The sequence below is a fragment of the Euprymna scolopes genome, chromosome 1, assembly GCF_053919585.1.
Source record: "Euprymna scolopes isolate OS-2025 chromosome 1, ASM5391958v1, whole genome shotgun sequence".
NCBI lineage: Eukaryota > Metazoa > Mollusca > Cephalopoda > Sepiida > Sepiolidae > Euprymna > Euprymna scolopes.
In genome coordinates, this window is record NC_136482.1 from 149,951,448 (window position 1) to 149,973,020 (window position 21,573).

General features: G+C 33.4%; 1 long non-coding RNA gene across 1 annotated transcript in view; it reads right to left on the bottom strand.

Annotated features, from left to right (window-relative positions):
* Positions 1 to 246: 246 nt before the first annotated feature.
* The window catches only part of LOC145283619 (uncharacterized), a 48,214-nt gene continuing 26,887 nt past the window's right edge, over positions 247 to 21,573 (bottom strand). The window contains exon 3 of the long non-coding RNA XR_013868655.1: positions 247 to 515. This is a non-coding gene — a long non-coding RNA (uncharacterized LOC145283619). The remainder of the gene's footprint in view (positions 516 to 21,573) is intronic.

Sequence of the window (21,573 nt, forward strand, 5' to 3'; positions counted from 1 at the left end):
AATTTGAAAAAAAATACTGCGGTAACTGTGTATTTTATTATACGCACTAGCAGGTTCAGTAAGTAAATCATATTTACAAACATTTATCGAATGCAATGAAATTGTTTATTCATTTTAATGGTGCCTCAATAAAGTCACCTCTCTTCTTAACACATCCATATCAACACCTACATTTTGCGGGAAGTTATACGTTAAAAACATAGCAAACACATTATAAAAGTATAAGTGAAACAACACCAGTTTTAAAGTTTTAGACCGGATTTATTTGCGAATTTTTCTTTTTTAAAAACATTGTGGAAAAAAACAGCATCACATGCATATCTTCCGCAGAAACGGCTGTCGAATTCCCCATCTCCGATTGATATTATCATGTTCTTATTGTACCACAATTTAAAAAAAATGAATGAGGGGTCCGGTTTTCAAAATGTTTTATCAACTCATGGACACTGCTTTTCAAACGATTGCAAAGTGACGTTGGCAGCACCATGGAAGGAGTAGGTAGTACGGACAAGGATCTGTAATGAATAAATGAAAATAACATGAAAATAGAGTGTAGCGTCAAAAAACAATACCGATTTATACTTAAGAATTTTTCCATAAAATCACAGCATTCAATTATTTTAAACGGAGTATAAATACATTAAAAATGTTCATGTGTCGTGGAAATATATTAAGCACCACATAATGTCAGCCAACAGAGTGTTTGGTGTAAGATTTAGTGGCGTTTGGAATTGAGAAATATAACAATCTAGGTACTGTCAACTTTTTTATTTTCTGACATTCATATCTAATATTTTCTGGGCATTCAGGCAGAGATTGAATATATCCTGATTAACAAGAAATAGAAGAATTCAGTGAACGAATACGAAGCCTACAGCAGTTTTAGCAGATATGGCAGCCACCACTGACTGGTTACCTCAAAGATACGACTCCGTCTTCGAACGTGTAAATGCCCATCAAAGAAAAAAGAACTATGAGTGGGCTGCCCCTCAAAACATAGAACTGCAACAGTTGTACACAGTCATGGTGTGCAATAGGTATTCAGATCTCTGTCAAGACGATGATAGTGTTGCGCAACAATATGCACATTTTATTATTGCAAATGAAGCGACTGCAGAGGCCTGGTATAATTATAAAAAAGGAAAAAGCAGAAGAGAAAAGCAAATTCTCCAAGGATATGCCAAGCGCTAGGCGATGTCCAAAGCGCCTTTTAAAATTTCCAAAAAACAACTACTGCAGATGCACAGGAAAAACTCCAGAAGGAGAACTCAAGGCTGAACAGCTAAATTAAAAAAAGAAGCTTAATCAAATGGCCCAACAAATTTAAGCGGCTAATAAAAGATATATACATGATGAAAGTTTGCGATTAATCAATGCTATCACAGGAAAAAAAAGTAGCAAAAAGAGGCATATTGAAGGGAAACTCAAAATGGGAGCGGATTAGCAAGTGCTTTGAACACTTCAGCGATCTACTTGGTAAAGAACCCGCGTTTCCAAACGAAATGTATGAAGAAGAATTGTCAAAGGTCCTTTCCGATCTCAATATTGACGATGCTGTTTTCACATAGAAAGAGTATCAATTTGTTAAAAAGAGTCTGAAAAGGGGAAAACAAGCAGGACCAGACAACGTTGATCCGGAAGTGCTGAAAAGATGCAATCTGGATGACATTATTCTTTTTATTGCAAATAAGCTTCTGGGATAGAATATGAAACCCGATCAATGGTCCAAGATTTACATTATACCACTTGCGAAGAAAGGAGGTCTGAGCTCAACTCAAAATTATCGAGAAATAGTTCATCATCAGTGGTCTCCAAACTTGTCAATAAAATGATCCTAAACAGAATACAACCAAAAATTGATACACATTCTAGTCGAAACTCAAATGGTTTCAGACTTGATTCAATACACAGAGGAATGATGATGAAAGCTTATAATGTTACACTAAATCTACTCCAAACAATAACTAAAATCTATTACAACAAAAAGGCATGAGTAATAACACCAGACGGAGAATCAAAATTTTTCAATATCAAAAGTGCATTTATATAATTGTAGAGAGAGCAAAGTGCCCCGCGTTGCCCGGATGTGGAGAAGTGAGGGAGAGGGAAAAAACAAAAGTTCAGCCCTTGTTAAGAGAAGAGTAAAAACAACATTATAATAGCATGGGGGGGTCAAAACAACAGTAGGTAACCCGAGGGAAATATAGATTTAATAACTTTTTAAATATAAAAAATGTAAAATTGTGTCTGTACTTTAATTGCTTGAAGTATTACCGTCTGTGAATTTTTGATTAAAGAAAATAATCATTTTATGCCAAACACTTACTTTAAAGCATACTTAGTAAAAACAGTTTGATTTGAAGTGTTATTATTTTAAGTGACTTGAGTGAAAATCAATTGTACTTTTTCTTTCGACGAAGAAATAAATTTTGCTTAGTAAAAGATTATGTTTTTCCGATAATCAGTAATAAAATTTAATTAAAGTTACGTAATATCCCAATCTTATATTTCAAAAATAATAGATGTACGTAATTTTTCCAAGCTTCTTTTCAGTTAACGAAAAAAAAACAATTACAAAATTACGTGCGGGGTTGAACATACATACCACGCCATGCAAGAAAAAAAAAAAAAAAAAAAAAAAACGTAAGTTTTCGGTCTTATAAAATTATTTGCAGTTAATGAAAAAAAATATTCCGAAATTCACGCGCGAAATTTTAAACTACACGCAAAAAATAAATAAAACATGCTATCAAATTTCCCGCCTGTTGTTTTATCATTGTTGCTAAGCGACGACTCGAAAAATTGCTTTACCGATGATTGATGAATTAAACTATTGATTATGGATTATCGGTAAAGATCGGGGGTATTCTGAGACAAAACAACTTTATATAAGTGTAGATAGATAGATAGATAGATAGATAGAGATTATGTTACGTTGAATAATTTTCCCTGTTGAAAGGTCTGTAAATCATAAAAAAATTGTTCAGCCGTTTCCGAGTCACTAAGGGAAGAACTCACACACACAAAGTTGCATTTACGTAATTTTAGAGAAAGTGTACCTCGCGTGGCCCGGGGGGTGTGAAGAGCTGAGAGGGGGGGTAACAACAGATCAGCCTGACTTATCTGTTGTTTTTTTCATTAACTGCAAAGAATTGTACAAGACTTTAAAATTTACGTGTTCTCTCTCTCTATCTCTCTCCCTTTCTCTTTTATTTATTTATTTAATTTTTTGCATGACGTGGTATATAGCTTCAAACCCTTCACATAATTTTCATAATGTGTTTTTTTTCGTTGACCGGAAGGAAATATATTTAGAAGATCTGAAAGTTTACGTATGCGTGTGTTTTTAAAATATCTATTATTTTTGCAATAAAAAACTGGAATATTATCGTATTTTAATTAAACTTTATTACTGATTATAAGGACACAAAATCGGAAACTATGCAAAGAAATTTCTCCGTCGAAATGAAAACAAATACATTTGAATTTCACTCGAGTTACGTAAAATAATAAAACTACAAAAAAGCTTTTTTTAACTAAGTTTGCTTTAAACTAATTAAAATTTAGCACCTCTGTCCCCTCCCCCGGGCTGCCTACTGTTGTTTTGATCGCCCCCACCAACTTTTTAACACCTCTCTCCACCAGGGCTAGACTGGTGTTTTGATTCCCCATCCACCCACAGCTTTCTATACCCAGACAACGCCGGGTACCGCCGCTAGTTTTTAATAAAGGTGAAAGATAAAAACAGGATTGTGTTCATACAGTCTACAATATTATACTGTGAGCACCGTAGCTATGATAACCGTTGAATGAGAGAGATCAAAAAAGTAAGGGAGCCAGATAAATGTCAAAGAAACAGAAAGAAGTGTTTAAATAATAACATAATCAAGATGATAGCAAACTTCGTTATTAACTATATGTGAACGCTTTAAGAATTGCCCATTATTTAACTTCGGTCAAAACGGCATTTATATAACCAACTAGCGGGGGGGTAACCGGGGTTTGCTCGAGTGTTTAGACGTGTGTGTGGTTTTGGGTAAATCAAAACACCCGGGTGTTTGTGTCGGGGGGGGTAAAATAAAAAGTTTTGGTAGGTATTAAGGATCGAACCCAAACCCTTTAGTCGAAGTTGGAAATTAAAGTGTGAAAAATAAAACGTGTGACGTTACCCACTTGGACACCACGAAATAGTAACGGAAACATGTTTGAATTTATTTAAGTATTAAGAATTGGCAGGTGCTCGTACTTAATAGCTTAATGAGGTCAACTTTGACTGCGGGGCAGTATTTTATTTACTGCGGGGCAGCATTTTTTAATATTTTTTTTGTTTCCCCAAGATTTTGTGGGCGAAACCAGCTTCCCATAAATATGGAATTGTCCAAAATTGAATAGAAAATGTCTTATATAAGGAGAAACTCCATATTGATCGAAGCTGATTGCTTTCGGACGTTTCCGGCGATCGCGATTGGAAGAATCCCACCAGAATTAGTTCCGCTTTTATTATATGAAAAGCCTAATCCACATGCGGCGATCGAAAAATGTTGAATATTTATCTTTTCAGAATCGAGCAAATTAAATAGACAGGCGACTCCCGTTGTTAACTGGTAGATATTATAATTTAAACGTGATATAAAATGTTTTAAGAAGTTGTGAGCCGACCGATCGGATCTCAGGAGGAAGCCTTACATACACGAAAATGTACACATACATACAAACATTTTGGCTGATATATATATATATATATATTACTTAATGCAATATCTCAATGCATGAGTTTGCATTATTATAAATAAAACTCTTAATTAGAAAACACCAATAACAAACACAGCTATAAGTTCAAATTAATGCAACTATTACATTGGCTCTAAAATAGTGAATCGTTGGTTGCGATAGTAACTAGAAAATTTCAAAAAAAATGGAGAGCATACGACAAGTCAATGATAATGTTATCACCTGAAAGAACTAGATGACTAGAAAAATTTAGAAACTGGATACCATTAAATCCACATAAATAGATCGATAACTACAGAAGGAAGACCCGCGAAAAACAAACCAATTCCTTGAGATGAAATTATAGTTTAAAACTCATATACAACATAATACTAATATCAATATAACTTGACATTATGACTTATTAGATATCCAGATATAATCATGAATTGAATAAGAAAGCTTGCGTATACTGAATTTTTTTTCTAAATTAACTAAACTGTAAAATTGATATTGAACAAATGCACGTAAATTAATAAGAAAATGTGTACTTATTAAATATTATGTGGCAGAAGCGAAAAGTTTCTAGACAATGCAAATCCCAAAGAGCAAACTTTTTTTTTGTGAATAAAATTGTGAACTTTTTGCAGAAAATATTTTCCCTGTGTTAAAGCTACTATGGAGCACAATAAGATGACAACTTTTGTCATGTTTTGCATGTTTTATACATGAGATCGAATAACTAAAGCTATTGAATTATTGAAGGTAAATTAAGCCAATTTTATAATAGCAAAGTGACCCTACGTTGCCCGGGACTAAATGATGGTCGACGTATGTTTCACATTTCCATGCGTTTATTGTCATAGACATCGGCGAACTTGCCTGTATTTAATCAAATAGATTGCTTGATTGCTCTAATTGCTGAACCATCGCAGTGCCCCGGGATGAAGCTTCATATGCCTCTTGCAGTAATTTAGTTAATATATTGTAGTCAACATTTCACTGCACAGACCCCAGTTTTATTTTTATAAAATTATTTTTATAAATGGTTTTAATTACAGCTTAAAACGCAAAACTCAAGTATCAAGGTTCATTTATGATCTAAAAAGAAACGACGTTTTCGAACGCACCCTTTTCATATCAAAGTATTTATTGTTTGTATCTTATGCCTGACCTTGCAGCTTGTACTGTGATTATGGTTTGAATTAAAGTTATTAATGGCAAAGTCATGTATCTTGGTTCAATTTTACTTAAAAAAGAAACATTCATTTGGAATGCATCCCTGTCATATTAAAGAACATGCGGTTGCTTTTACTTGTCGGACAGTTCGACTTTTGTTTACATAAAATTTTCCAAATGAATTTGAGATGTTACGCTGCGTAAGGTGTGAACTTTGGTTGAAATCGTCAGTCTTTCTTTCATTGGATTATTTCGATTATCGATTATTGATACTTATGGAAGGTATTCCGATACAAAACCAATCTAAAAACACTGGCAGAAACAAAAAGTACCTCTGTGTGAAATTACAGCCACACGCACACGCATCCACATACATACATACATACATACACACACACAAACACACAGGGAAAAAGTTTGTCTTATCTAATAATAGAGATAATTTTAAGTTCCGTCGCAAACCATGCAACAATATGCTTCAGAAAGTTGTTCTCCCATCCGTTTCCAAGTACATGTAATATGTTAATAAACGTTATTCTGCAAGAAAGATTAAAAAGTAATGCTACATAGTGAATATGTAAAGAATCTTACACGCGTTAATAAGCACCACACTTTTTTGTTACGTGTATTGCTGGTCGACTTGCCGATCGGTTAGTTGAGGATGCATCTAAAAAGGACGATTGAAATGTTATGTGAAGCATAATAAAAATTAAACAGTTTACCTAACTTACGTGCCTAAATCTAAACGAAAATTTCAGTAACCACAATTTCTTTCTTAAGAAATTCCTTCCTGTGGAACACACTTCATCTAGCCTGCTTCCCGGTCGATTACAATATGGATGCCATCAAGTCCAATTTAAACATCTGCTTATTGAGCCGTCTCTTTTAATAATCTACATTCAACGGAATCTACACCATTAACGATTGCTAATCTACCACCTTACATATACCAACCCGTATACTTTAGTAGCCTTCGACCTTGGTAAGTGGACTCTTTTGTATAGAAAAAAACACCCCAAAAGTCTAAAGCATTCAAACAGTTTAAATCAACGTAAGATTTTATTAAAACACATGTTTTATTTAACATAAAAATTGTGTTATTTCAATTCAGTACTATAGATTTCTACTGTCATGTTGACAAGAAAGTTCTTGCGATTTTTAAGTTTTTAATTCAGATGAATATATCTGTACCCAAACAAAAATCGATCAATCATAATAAGCACCATGATAATCAACACACTTCTTTCACCGCAAAATTATTATTATGCAAGAAACGTAAAAATCTTTTTGGTTGCGATGAAGCATCGAAATGCGTTTTGATATCGCTTAGGTTTTGAAGCATATCTCACGCAGAAAGTCGTCGAGATGCTGGAAAAAAGTAGAAGTCACCATCGGGGAGGTTTGGAGATTATGGCACATGAGTCAGGTTTTTATAGTCAAATTCGTTCAATTTCTGCATGGTCAGTTTAGAAACGTATGGTCGGGAATTGTAATAGAGAAGAATTGGGATTTTTTTTACTAATGACGGGAGTGTTTGACGAAGTTTCTGATGCATTTCATCCATTTCCTGATAGCACTTCTCCGCCGTAATTGTTTCGCCTACATTCAAAACACAGTAATGGATGAGACCAGACGCAAGCAACCAAAGGGTAAGCATGGTCTTCTTTTGTTGCAAATCTGTCTTCGGAAAGTATCGGGGATATTCTTCGGCGTCTAACCACTGAGCTGAGCATCACCGGCTTCGTAAAGAACCGACTTTACATCACAAATCCCAATCGGTCGGAAAACGTGCCGTTCTTGTTGCGTAAATGAAGGAAATATACCCCTTCATAACGGTGTTTCTTTTTGTTTGTCGTTCAATTCGTGATTCCCCAGTTTATCAATATTTGTTGTTTTTCCAATCTCTCTTATGTAGTTTAGAATCGTCGTATACGTCACGTCTAATTCAGAAACAAGTTTCGAATAGCTGGATCTGATTGAGGGATTTCATTGATTTTTGTCAACGTCCGATGGCCGACAACTACGTTCATCATCCTAAAGGCTCTCGTTAAAATCACAAAATTTCTTAAACCACCTTGTACTTTGCGTTCAGCAGTATTTTCTCCGAACAAGAGCTATTTCAGCAATTTTTCGACCTAGCTTGTATTGAAATAAGAAAATTGTTCGAATTTGCTTTTTCCAATCTTGAATTAAGCGTTTGGAAAGGAAGACATAATTGTTTTAAAACGAGTGTTATTTAAATGATTAGATAAAGCGAAAAACGTCCTTTAAAATAATATATAAAGTAAACTTCGTATAACGAACGCATTTGAAAATACATCATTTGAAATCCAAATTAAAATTTCCGCAAGCTCTTTTTTCTCAACCTATATTATCTAAAATGACTTTGTCTGTGTATGTGCGTCTGTGTGTATGTATGATTTCGTTGTCAATGTGCTCGAAAAAGGCCGGACAATTTTTTACAAGATTTCGTGCGAAGGTACTTTATGTGTCTGGCAGACATCTTAGATAGATATGTATCGAAAAAATTCTCGATATGTAGCAATAATCGATAATCGAAATGATTTGATGGAAAAAAGGAACGCGCGATTTTGACCAAAGTTAACACCATACACAACCTAACATTAGAAGTGCATTTGAGAAGTTTTATTACCAAACAAGCCGAAAGACACGACCTATAAAATCTATAGTAGGTACTTTGATATGAGAGGTGCATTCAAAAGGAAGGTTTCTGTTTAAATCACTACTGCACCATGATACTTGACTTTTTTTATTTTAAACTTAAATTCAAGCAATTCTAACCGTACAAGCAGTAAGATAAAAATCAGCAATTGGTCCTCGATATGACTTTTATATTTTAAGCTTTAATTCCAGTCATTATGTATAAAATATGAGTTTTAAAAATAACAGTACTTTTTCTACAGTGTAATATAGACTACAATATATTTTGAACTTCATTACTAGGGGAAAGAAGGTAGAGCTTCCTCACGCTGCACGGCGATTGACCTTCAATTAAACAGGCAATAAATCAATGTGATTGAAAAAATGAGCGTTTTCAGTCGACGTCGATGACAATGAAAATTTGGGACTGTGAAATATTTGTTAGTCATCATTCAATCGCTGGAAACGTAGAGTATCCGTCCTAGTTACTTATATTTTCAAAATGATTTTTTTTCATTTACATGAAAAAGTTAAAATAAAAGTTAATAATTAAAACTAATATAATAACATATTAAACTTTACTCACGGCAGCATGGACCATACACACAACCCTGGGTTAACGCTATCATGACGCACAAAAAGATAACGATTTTCATCATGATTTGCATTTTCGATGTCTGCATTGAAGTTGGTTAACTTCAAGGATTACTGAAGATTGAAGTGAAATGAAGTTTATTTTATATACACTCCAGTTCCCACGGAAATAATGGCAATATATTATAAGTAATTTGTTTCACTTTTGAATTCTATGGCGTCTGAAATTTTACGTTATATCTTCACATGAACTATTGCGAAAAATCGCATCGTTAATATGTGAAAAGTGTTATAATTCCTAATAAGCATTACCTTCGTTTTATTATGTGTACTGCTGATCGAATATCTCGTTGACTACAATTTTCCTTTAAAATTTAGCCACCGGTTATAAACTGATACACATACAAGCAGGAGCGCCCAATTTTGCACGCCCATAAAATACTCTTGAATATGATATTTTAATAAGTCCAGATTGTCTATATATTATTATAGCGTCGTGATTTCAAAAGTAAAAAAAAGTATAAAATGAATCGGATGCCATCAGCTAAAATCGAAACCGATGCAAACTGTAGCAGGTAAAGGTAGTGACGTTACCACTGTTGGCACGTGACATGCATATGAACGGAATAAAAATTAAAAATATATTAAGATGCATGTACACAATGCATAACGATTTCATTAATTTTTACCCATTTTTTTACCCTTTAAAGATTATTTTAACCAGCTAAAAACTCATAAAAGAACGGTCCATATACATACAATAATTGTAGGCTCTTAGCGCCTCCCTTCGCTTTTTAGCTTCGAAAGCGGCAGATTTTGAAAATATGCACACACAGAGACATATCGCCTTTTATATATTAGACTTATGATAAATACACTATAGAACGTTCAAATATCGTCTTGAATTTAATATTTACAGCGTCATTTTAATATTTTCGTTGACAAAAAATCAATTCCGGAAAACTGATTTAGTAGAGTTAGCATCTATTCAATATAGGTACCTTCACCGTCAATCACCGCATCGATACGGTTCCGGAATTAGGAGCATGCCTTTTGTACAAGCCGACGAGAGCTCAGCGAATACTTGGTAGATGGCGGCAATCAGGCTGGAATTAGCGTTCTGGGAAGTTATATTGGTGATGTTCTCAACGTATAACCAAACGAAATAGCCAAGCGGATTCAGGTCAGTGAAGGAGGAGGGTCGGTGTGATTAGGTTACAAAGGCGTATCACTCCTTTTCAAGAGAAACTTCGGTCTCTTTGGACTTGTGAGCCAGTGTTGAGCCCTGCTGTCACGCCAAGCGTTGGCACCGGTCACCTGTCTGCACTAGGGGGTTACACCACTCTTCAGCACACCCAGATACAATTTGGTGCTGACTTTCAAGGCGACTTCGAAGATATACAGTGATATAATGTGGCCCTCACATGAAACACACAGCAACGACCACAGCCGTGTCCAGAAACTTTGTTTTAATCACACTGGGCACATCCCTCTTATTCGTGGCAATATAGCCATACATGGATCAACAGAACGTATGAGTTGTACAGCTGGGCATCTCCGATCTGAGTCGTTGAACATTTTATCACTTTCACATATGATAGTAGACTTTTATCGCTCTTGCGGTTTCTGCACTACTCGCGAACCCGTAGATTGTCTGCAATAAGAAAAGAAAAATGGTTTTCATCAAATAAAAATGGAATCATGCCGTCTTTTCTACGGCGACTTTTTTTTTTTAGTTCCGCTCTTTAGATAATAAAATATCTTCTGTGCTTCCATAAATACACAGGTCATCAATCACTTGTTATGGTTCATAACTCCATCGGACAAAGTGGGAATTTATTTAGGCATACTTTCCACATATTGTTTGAAAGATGCTCTCTATTATCCCATGGACATGTTGATAGCTCCAAAGGTTTCTAAACCAGTTACTGTTATCAAAATCATAATATGTGAAAATTCCGCAGTACGGATTTCGTAGAGATCAAGTTTATGTCACAATTATTGGCATATCATATGCGTTTACTTTGCTTTACCTTAAGCAATGCATATTGTTACTTAGAAGTGAATAGCTACTGTGCCTATATAATATTACAAATATACGAGGGAGAGAGTTGAACAGTTGAGCGAGCTATTTGTTCACATTACATCTCTGCATGTTTGTACAGTCAGAGGAAGCAATGAAGGGAAGGAGAATTCCAAAATCGAAGTGTTTGAATGATATCACTATTAGATTAGAAAGATGTTTTGCTTCTGCATATATGCAAACTAAATCACGGTCGGTTTAGTCGAGGTATTTACATCGAGAAAGTGCATATGCTATATGTTGTCGGAAGCACATCTGATTAACGTACTTGTAACACGAGCACATTTATGCAAAATAGTCCGAGCTTGATAGTGCGGCACCTATTTGCTTGGGGAATGTGTTTGGACACTATTTCAGAGACAAAGACAACTGGTGGATACACTACCCAGATGAGGAAAAATACTCCATCTATGGGTGACTGGCGGCTTTGTATAAATACAACCTACTTTCACATACGTTTTTAGTACGACAGATGTAGCTCACATTCTGTCCAGCATCTTTGTCGCCAATGTATTTTCTGAATTTTGAGTTTCAAGTCGAGAGGTTTTTACAAGAAGCCCTCAGACGCAGCGTTATTAGTTATAACAATCGATGATTGAGGAGCGTTTTTGTAACTGCTAAAGGAAGGCAACTTACTCCTGACAGAATTAAATGTTAACATTTATTTACAGCAGCTTCATCTAATGTTTAAACCATTTCTTATATATATGTCAATTCGTTTCCCCCCTCGCTTCTCTTATAGAGTGTTATGTGATCACCAAATATACGCATACCAGAGACAATTTTATCAAGGAAGCAATTTATGAATATTAGAAATAAATGTGCAAAGATTGATTCCTGTGGCATACCTGCATTTTTATTATGTTGTTTTGACATACGACCATTTAAGATGGAAACTAACCCTCGTGTTGTAACAAATAATTTGTTTTTCCTATTTTGAAGTCAACCCCAATTGGCGCACATTAGCTAGGTTATTGAGTACATTCGGCATTTGATCCTAACAAGTTAATTTAGTTTAGAGTGCGGTCGTTCTTTGGAATACAAAGTTAACACAAACTACAGGAATCATATCCAATTAAAACTTAGAATGCTAAAACATCAGTCTATTTTCATTTTGGTTCTGGATTATCAAGACGTACAACAAAGAATAAAGAATGGCGCTACTATTCTAAAAGACGGTCACTTAATTTATCTTCGATTTTCCTGTCATTACTTAGGATATGTAGTTACATAAAGCCTTCAATTAAGACTGACAAGCCTCTGTCATACTTTCTTTAATATTCCTGAAATGAATTATATTCTAGTTAACTATTTTTAGTTATGCATATAGCGATCTAGGGTCAACATATTTCTATTTGTTAATATTTTGTTTGCCACATGTTATTTCTTTGGAACATAGATGCAATCCAACGCTTGTGCATAATATGTCGCCTCAATTGAAGAAAATAATTGACTCTTATTATTTTCCCTGTGATCCAACTAACCATATTATTATAAAATAATTGACTCTGTATTATTTTCCCTGTGATCCAACTAACCACATTAAGAAGGGATTAATCCGAAGGAGGGGTTACAAAGAGCTTAATTGAAGTTTTAGTTGAAAATTGCTCCAAAAGAATGCCAACGAAAGAGGAATTAATTTTTTTTACATTTTAAGAGCAGGTCCGAAAAGCACAAGATCACCCAGCCAATTACAAGGGGAGATGGCGTTGCCGGCGATGTAATATACATTTACCTTTTAAAGAGAAAAAACAAAGTCAAAAATATGAAACAATATTTCTATGAAACATGATTATTTGAAAGTATTAGCGGATGTTTGGTCTGGAGCTGGCCCTAGCGTCAGTGTGGTTTCTAGTGTACGTGAGACGGTTGTTGACAAGGAACTTTGTTAGCTAAAAATGACATTATCCGTAGGTAGGGGGAAAGGTAGCTAATTATCCAAGCATGACGAACCAAGGTGTGACAGATTGAACGATGATTGATTGCTTTAGACGCCTCGATCTAGTCTTACCCACTCCAACCATAACTACATAAGCCCATGCAGAGCAGGAAAAATGAGATTAAAAAAAAAAGGTTTTGGCAGAGTTTTAAGCAGAGAGTTTACAGTGAGTCCGCGCGAAGAGACTGTCCACCTCCCTCTCATCCTGACGCCCGATAGGCACTCATTCATTCACCAATTGGGAGCAAAAATCGCTTACTGAATCAACTGACAGAAGCTTTGTTTGTCGACTGTTGTAACCACCAAAAAGAGAAAGATTGCAAGCTGTATTTTATTCCTTTTATTTTTATTCTTGTGTGAAAAACTGCACATACTTAATAATTTTATATCTGCTCAGCATCTTATTATTTGCTGTATGAGTTTCATTTAATTTGTCTTTATTTGTTTCCATATACATTTTGATTTCCGAAGGATACCGCATGGCATTTTTCTGATTCTGGAAATTTTCGCAACTAGCTTATTCTCTTAAAATGTGTTGACTGATGAATCCTTATTTTATTAAAACGATATTTATCATTTGTAATGAAAACATTATAAAGTAATTTTGGGGAAAAAAATAAATCTGAATTTAGTTGTTATGTTCTGCATAAATCTGAATGTTTTGTTGATTTTTTAATCAACTTTTTTCCAATACACAAACTGATTATGGTAAAAACTAGACCCAGAGTCTATTTATAATTTAACATTTTTATTAAATATTCAAGAACTTTAATTGTGCCGTCCTGTTCGTCAGTCTCTGTTAATTTAACTGAGTTTTATTTTCGTTTTATCTCTTATGCCCAACTCTATTACAACCAGATAATTTTTAAAACGGCATGGACAATCACCAACTAATGAAAAGCATCATAACAAAAAGAAATGCTGGCATGTAATTTCTTCTGATTTTTATTGTCGTTATTTGTTTTTGGAGAATTGTTAATATTTGTTTCCTTTGACTCGAGTTTCATGTAGGTATAGACTTCGCTTCTTACGTACCGTACTTATTTCTGTAATATTTTCTGTCGTCTGTTTTACTTATAAGCGTTTTAATCTTTTTTTTTTATTTTACTAACTTTAAATTTATTTAAACGGCTAAGTTTGTTAGATTAATTTCTCTAATTTCTGCTAATTGCCATGCTACAAGAAGTATCACTATTAAGCATTACGTTTTAGGGGCTGTATTTAAAAAGTTTGAAATCTCTACAACGTATATTACACATTGATGTAATAACCAAAAAGTTTTTGTTGTTAGTCTTGTTAAGTTTAGATTATATTACATTTTGTCGAAGTATTAAGGCTAAGTATTTCCATTAGAAGTTACACAATTTGAGCAAAAGTAAAGTCGCTGATTTCTCGGCGAAAATATCAGTCACCGAACTTTAATGTTCAGTAGTACCTAATGTTTAAAACAATATGCATACTTTTTAGAGTTATCCTAATTCATCAGCCTATGTCAGATGAATCTTAATATTTTCTAAAATATGAAGCGATGGTTCATTTTCCTCTAGTAAATATGTGAAACTGGCAACTTATTACTCGGTATTTTGGTACCTATTCGAGAGTTTTGAAATCCTAAATCTTAAAAAGATTTTTTTTCTGTTAGTGCAGTACAAGTTAACTGTTGTTACACTTGAAGCTTAAATAATCTTTCTCCATTATTCGTTGCTCTATTTTAAAGTTTTCTTATTTTGTAAATTCTTAAGTGCCTAATATATTGGATATTAAACCTATTTTAAGAAAGCATACCTGAAACCTTTTTTTTTGCTTATGCTTATTAGCAAAGCTTTTTAAGTTTCCGTCTAACGTATAAAACAAGACAAAGTCTAAATAATTTCATCATTAAAATAATTACTTTATTAAGTACAATTTCGGGAGAATTATGTTTTTTTTTGCTAAGAACTTAATGAACATTAAAATAAAATTTTATAATTTCGACCGTTTTTATTTTCGGAGTAAAAAGATTGTGAGTAATGTATTCATTTCAAGTTAAAATTAGCATTGTGTCAAATGAAATCATTGAGGTTTCATAGAAATTAAAACAAGGAGTTTCACTGTAACTAAAATAACTAATCTAATTTACTGATTTGTTATCATGCCCAGAAATAAAGCTTGTTTTTGCTCTTAAGTTTGTGGGGAGGCTTCGATCTCTTTCTCCGCGTTTGTTTGTTATCATCTCTTGGCGAGGAAAAATCCATAATAACCTTTATCGTTTCATTTGTGGAGTATGTGTTAAAGTTTTGGAATAAAACTTGTTCAAGAAATCTCCGTCGCAAGTGTTATATGTTGTATAGGAGTCGTGCCTATTAAACAGTCCTCGTCGTCAGTTGTGCGTTTTTGCAGAAGAATGTCACCACGCGGTATGTAAGGAAAAATACACTGAACTGAGAAGTGAATACATTAATTAAAGAATGTGTGTATCCGCCAGACAGACTACCACATGTCCACGGCTTTAGCATAAACTGATCTTTAAGCAAATTACGTTACAGACTTTAAAAACCTTTTATATTCTTAATTGTATTATTTTTTTTTCATATTGCTTCAGAAATCTATTTGATAATGTCCTTGTTCCTTAATGTTACAATACTTAGTTTTCTCAACAAATCAAACACGGAAAAAAACATTTTTAATGTGTTTTAAAAATAAAGACAGTTTCTTGCTGCTTCATGTTATTTCATATTTGATTGAAGAAACTAACAAAAGTTGTCGAAAATTTTACTCCAGCAATGTATATATATATATATATATATATATATATATATATATGTATATATATATATATATATTATATACATATATATATAATTACTTTATTTAATCACAATAAATCAATATACATATATATATATATATATTATGCGTAAATCTTTCAGTATTTATTTAAACACTGTTCGATAAATACATAGAGCTTGGTAGAGCCGTTTTTGAAATTTAGTGGTCGATACATTGTTAGCTTCCTTACTTCTCTATCTCACAGAAGATATGTTGCTGGTCAACGTCTTTTCTGTCCATAAATTCAAATCTAATGTGAGTAATTTTTTGGCGTGGTCTATTTAAATAATCTACTCCCACAAAAGTTACCACACACACACAAACACACACACACGCACACGCACACACACACACACACACATATATATATATATATATATTAATTTATCAAATATATATGGCGATTAAGCTACACTGAATATTCGGCGTTTCATCAACTCTAGGATTCTTCAGGCTTATGCGCTAATTCTGTGGTTGTTTATTGTTTTTATATGGTCCTCTTCTGTTGAGGATTTTAGTTAGCCAATCAGCTTTCTAGTATGCACCGCGCCTCTTCCTATCAGCCAATAGGCATGCATTTTATCGAACAAAGGATCTGTTTTAAAACTAGTTTAGTGGTTTAAGTCAGACATTTTCTTTTATATATACATATATATATATACATATGTGTGCATGCATATATGCACATATATACATATATATATATACATACATATATGTGTGATCGTTTATGTATATTAATGTTTATTTAATAAATAAAAATAAATTAAATAAACATGAATATACGTAATCGATCACACATATATGTATGTGTATATATATATGCATATATATGTGCATATGTGTATGTACACATATGTAAATTTATATATATAAAAAAAGAAAATATATATTTTATAAATTACTAACTAGCTCTACCTACGTATTGAGCACTTTTGAAGTAAATACTAAAAGTTTACGCATAAATCTATACTTTCGTATATTAATTTTATTTGAATAATGAAGTAGTTATATATATATATATATATATATATATATATATATATATATATATATATATATATATATATATATTATTTTCCAAACTTCTCGAACAATATTATTCGTTCATTCGTCGACATCTATGCAGACGACACTCCCTTCTATGGCAAAGTGCTAATGCTGAAAAATAATCAGGATCCAGAACTATTATCTTTTCAACACAGATGTTCATGTGCTACTGTGCTTCAATTAAAATAAATAGCTCTAGCCTTGATGAAGTACCCTACTTCAACAAACTTCTGGGGCTGACCTTTACCTATTACTTGAAATTGAAGATCCACATCAGCCATCTTGCTAAAATCACCGATACGATTGTCTTACAGCGCCACAAAATATGTCATCCTGACCCAAGCTTGTAATTGTTCAAGAGTGAAATACGCTCTAAGATAGAATGTTGTTCCCAAATCTTGATTGGATCTCCTAGAATACAATTTCTAACATTGACCATGTGCTGACCTCTCTTTGAAATAGTGGGCGATAACGTTTTAGCTTCTTTACTTCAACTATCTCACAGAACATATGTTGCTGGTCTATCTCTGCTCTGTCTGTCCATTTATGGTAGGTACTCGACTAAGTCCTTATCTATGATCCTTACTTGTAAAACGTACTCAAGAAATACTCACCTAACCGAAACAACAGCCACCAACTTTCTTCACAATCAGTGCCTAAAACTAAACTAATATTCTACGAGCAGAGTCTGCTTCCTAAAACTGTTCGTCTGTGGTATGGAGTACTACATGTCTGCTTCCCTACTGATTATAACACGGTTATCTTCAAATCTAATGTAAATCATTTTTCTTTGGCCTAGTAAAATAATCTACTCCTACACATGTTGCACCGGGACTGACCTTGACGTCTCACAAAATAGCTTATACGTTAGCATTATCTTAGTGGTTTCCCTGCCTTGGAAAGTAGTGACCTCCTTTTTTCTTTTCCTTTTTTTACACGGTGGCCACCACTTATCAAGGCCCGGAAGCCACTCAGGGATAAGGGTTATTGCAAGTACATTACATTAGTGTGGAGATTTGGCCCCCATATAGATAAAGAATTGCATCATCAGTGAGACATCCTCTGGGGCGGCAGAAGGACCCCATCATATTTCCAGCGACCTTGACAACAGACTTGCTGTACGTGTTCTACCTCAGACCAGGTGTAAAGGTCAAACCCATAAGCTTGTCAAAACACGGGGCCTCTCCCAGACGAGAGCCATCCATCCCAATTGATGCCAGATGGTGATCAGAGCGTTGATGATGTAAGGATAGAAGTTTTGTTTTAGATGCATTAAAGGTAACCAGCCACGTCTTCCCCCACTGAACCACGCGCTCGCGATCAAAGGAGAGAGAATCAGAGAGAACTTTGTCATTTACATCCTTTGATGTGTTGCCGTAGATGGTCGTGTCATCAGCATAGCTAAGTAAAACAAAATATGCACAAATGTACCACTGACATATCGATGCATCAATCACTACTTATTAAAAAATTCAATGCACTCTTTAAATAATCTAATTTTTCCCAAGCTCCACTTTTACTGCTTTTTTTTTGTTTTATTATATACCTTACAATTATCTCAATGTGATACTTGGGCCTTGATAAATGATGGCTTCATAAGTAAAACAAAATATATACAAACGTAAAACTGACATGACGATGCCTATATCAGTTTTTATTAAAACAATTTTAGTAGCAGAGAATAGCAAAAAACGTGGAAAAACAAGTTGTATGAAACTTATAAAGTTAAATATAGGGTACTGATCAAGTAGGTATTAAAACATGATTTCTAAAGAAAAGATAATCCGTGTTTTATTTAGTTGGCGATTTAAGATAAATAGAAAGACAATAATGTTGTATAAAACTTATAAATTTAAATATAGTTCGATCATTTGAGTTTGCCAATCATGTAGTAGTGCTAGAAGAATTGTAATGACTATCATAAATATAATGTCATGGCTTTGAATTAAGCTCTATCGAAATTTTTAATTACAAAAATAATTAAAGTTGTTGCATTCAAAAAGGTATTTTTCAACATAACAATAATAAATGTGTTTTTATAAATAAAATATGCATAGCTAAACAAATATTTTAATATATGTTTAAATATATTAAAATATTTGTTTAGCTATGCATATTTTATTTTTGTGCAAAAGTAAAGTCGCTGATTTCTCGGCGAAAATATCAGTCACCGAACTTTAATGTTCAGTAGTACCAATATCTTACAAATACATGCACATATATATATATATATATATATATATATATATATATATATATATACATATATATATATATATGTGTTTGTGTGTGTGTGTGTGTAACAGTAAATAATATATCCATGTGTGTACGTAACAGAGTTCATGTGAGCGCCGGGAAAAGTTTAAGCCACAGCAGTAGCCGGAAAGAGCGCATATGAAAATTAGGAAGTGTGCTCGAGAAAGATAATGAAAAAAGGAGTAAAATTCTCACCACTTAGTCGGGGCAGTAGCAAAGTGTGAATAAAAAATGACGTGTAAACCGAGGACAAGAATAGGCCAGCTGTGCCCCTCATGTGGTCGGATGAAGGAGAACGCACCATGGTAAAATGATGATAGTTATAAATGTAATGGCGATCATAAGTATCAACTAAGCTCCAGCCTCTGTCCCATCGCCAGAATGTTGCATCACTGTTTCTGTTTTAAAAATATTTTAATTGAATGTGTTCTGATGAACTCGTTTCTCTTGTACCCCCTCGACGTACATATCTCCGACAAACCCGCTTAGCAATAAGGTCTCACCCCATCACTGTTGATGTCTCTAAATGCCAGAAAGTGTTTATTCTAATAGTTTCTTCCTTCGAACAGCTACACTTTAGAATTCCCTTCTAGTTTCATGTTTCCTTGGCTGTACTGATGTGCAGAAGTTTAAATGTAACATAAACATATCTTGTGAATCTTTCATAGACATGGCCCCAAATAGTAGCCACTAACGTTAAAGTGGCTATATGCTTTGCAAGGGTGAACATGAGTATATATACATATATATATATATGTATATGTATATATATGTATATATATATATATATATATATATATATATATAATAAAAATTACAATTAAATTTACCAAAATGATCCAAGATGGTAAAATTAAAGTATATTATAAATATTAAAGAATTAGTATTTATAAAATTATCTCAGCCAGATGTAAAAGCTCAATAAAACCAAATAGGAAATAGAGTTTATATATATATATATATATATATATATATATATATATATATATATATATATATATATATATATATGTATATATATATATATTATTATTATTATTATTATTATTATTATTATATATTCGTGGGAAAACAGATGCATATGGTCGCTACAAGTAAATATACCTTTTGACGATTCAAGGTTATTTTACAATAGAAACTGGATATATATGCTTCATCATAATCAATGTATTAAAAAATGGAAAAGAATAAACATTTTCTGACTATGTGTATCCCTTGCTTTTTTCGTATTTGTTTTCTCTCTAAATTATCTAGAGTTAATTATGCTAAATATTCATGCCGTTATTCTTATCCGTTTATTATACTGATCAGCGAGAGAGGCTTTGACAGACACGATATGACAATGGTATAAACAGTATACGTGTTAACAAGTAAAATTAAAAAGAAACGAGAGAGATATGTAGTAAAAGTTTTGATCACGTGATGCATTCGGATAAAACTCTATCCGAAATTGGTTAAGTATAAAAATAATTAAAATTTTTGCACACGAAAAGGTATTCTACAACATAACAATATTTAGTGTGTTTTTATAAATAAAATATGCATAGCTAAACAGGCATTTAAATATATTTAAGCAAAATATCTAACAAATACACACACGCACGCACACACACACATACATATATATATATATAATAGTAAATGATATATTCATGTTTGTGTGTAACATAGTGTATATGGGCGTCTGGGAAAGTATCAGTAACAGCAGTAGGCGAAGAGCGCATATGAAAATTAGGAAGTGTGCGCGAAAAAAATAATGAAAAAGGTAGAGTCGGGGCAGAAGCAAAGTGCGCGTCAAAGAAAATAGGCGTGTAAATAGACGACGAGAATATGCCGGCTGTGACCCGCATGCGGTCGGATGAAGGATGACGCACCAAGTTAAATGAACACGTGGCAGCGAGAGACGTTTTGAATGGTGCTAAAAGTAACAATAATAAAAGCTTTTTGTTAAAAACGAAAACTTGTTGACCTGGAGTTTGTTTGTTTTTAGTTTAATTTTAAGAATTAATAAAGTAAAGTATAACGTCAACGTTACGTATATATTTATTTTGGTAGCCGTGACTAGGCTGTTTAACATAAAAGGCTCAAACTAAACGTTATCACGAAAAATCACAGTCGCAAAAGAGGGGCGGAAGAAAAAAAAATAGAAATGTAGTCGCAAGAAATTACTTAAAAACAAAGCTGGCCGAGGGTGGAAAACTTGAAACAAAGACATTTCACTAGTTACTGAGTACATTTGTTTGCTTTTTGCTTCTTGTATGCTCACGTTCGATATTTTCCTCTGCATCTCAGT